Genomic DNA, 1873 nt, shown 5'->3' on the forward strand with positions numbered 1-1873 from the left:
TTCAGCCACTTGGATTTCAGAATTTGTCACCTGGTTGATGAGGCTATTTTTTTTATTACTTACAATGGGATGAAATGTTACGCTGCTGGTGGCTCTTGCAACAATTTGCTTTGCCAGTTTATTTATTTTAAAGTATTTTTTATTTGCCAGTTTATTTTGAGTAGGCACAGCAACTAAAAGTGTGTTTGAGCTGTAACAAAATCCAAGAACTGAAATATCAGGACTTAAGTTAAAACGAAATATAATTGTTTACATAAATAAAAACCCAACCTCACCATTAATTAAGTAAATAGCAACGGGGGTGTGTGTGTGTGTAACCTCTGCTCCTGTAGTTACTGTTTACAGTGGGAAGAAAACCCATATTGGTGCTAAATGGGAACTCTCCCCTAAAAATAGCACTGGGGGTGGGCGGGGGGTGACTGGGCTGCAGCAGGAGCAGTGGGCTCCCTATGACTGCTATTCTGCATAGGTAAAAATGATTTTCAGTCTGCGGAGAGCATTCCAGTCCCCATTATATATGCTTTTGGTTCAGTGGCCTGATTAACACAACACTAAGTCAATGGTCTTGTATTTTTATGTTGTGAACTGCCCAAGAGCTACAGATGAAGGACAGTATACAAATTTAATAAATTACATTCCACAGACAACAAGTTAACCATAACTTGTCATCTGGGCAGCCCAGGACCTCCACACACTGCCCAGGCTTGCACTCAAAGGAAGATCACTTCAGTGCTACTAGCACAGTGGTTTGACTTCACCACCAGAGACGCAATTCATTGCATCTTGAGACAGACAGATGCTGATGCCAACTACAATTAACTTTAAAAATTGGTTTCTTTGCTTTTTTCACTCTTTCCTCACTGTCTCCCCCCCCCCCCCTTATGCATTATATCTTTTAGTTTACAAGCCTGTAGGCAAGGACTGTCTTCTTTTAATTGCTGTGACTGGGAGTTGTTTTTTAAGTAACATTTTTGGAAAATCCAGTAAAAATAACAGAAATCTCAATATAAGAGTAAAGGAAGTAGAATACATAATGTAAAATAGCAAGAAAGGAGATCCAGTACATATCAAATAAGGACAGAAGGTGACGCCAGGATTTTCACAGTATCGCCTTGTCCATGCATACAAGGCGACAGGTGTAATTTGTACATTTGTAATTTGCTGTAATTGTTCTGCACTGACATAGGAAACAAAATTCCGTCAAGGTACTTGGAAGGAGTCCAGATTTGCTATTACATTTATAGCTCTAATATGCCAAGTTCTTTTCTAGAAATGCAATGTTCCAAGTGTTATGTAACCAAGAAGAAACATGAAGATTGGACAGCGTTTTCCATTTTTGTGCATCTACCAAATAAAAAGTCAACAAGTCCTTAGATTTAATGCCATCATTTGCATCCTGAAATAAAGGAGTACTACTTGTGGAGGAAACTGAATAGGTTCCTTAAGAATATCTGATATTTCTTTAAACACTTTAGTCTAAAAAGAGCTTGCTACTGGACACTCTCCTGGCTGTAGAACTTGTTACATATTTATTATAAGCAAATACAGGAAGAAATAGCCTCAATAAGAAATTACATACCACTTAGCAATCCACAAACAACTTACACCCATTAGGTGACTAATTAAGTGAAATAAGGTTAGAAACAAAGGTTGCCAGCTTTTTTCCTAACTAGACCCCTGTGCCCTTAATGGGCTGGCAGACTTTTGTGGGCTGCTGCTTTACTGCCTATAACAGCCAGTTCATTGGGTAACATGAGCAGGTGCTCATGTTGGTTCCCATGCCCTATAATCACCCCAGCCACTGCACATTGTGTGGTCATTAAAGGCACAGGAGGAGAAGGCCAAGCAGGTCAATTGGTGAGACTAGCCTTAA

This window comes from Podarcis pityusensis, assembly GCF_964106645.2.
Source record: "Podarcis pityusensis genome assembly, chromosome: 1".
NCBI classification, from domain to species: domain Eukaryota; kingdom Metazoa; phylum Chordata; class Lepidosauria; order Squamata; family Lacertidae; genus Podarcis; species Podarcis pityusensis.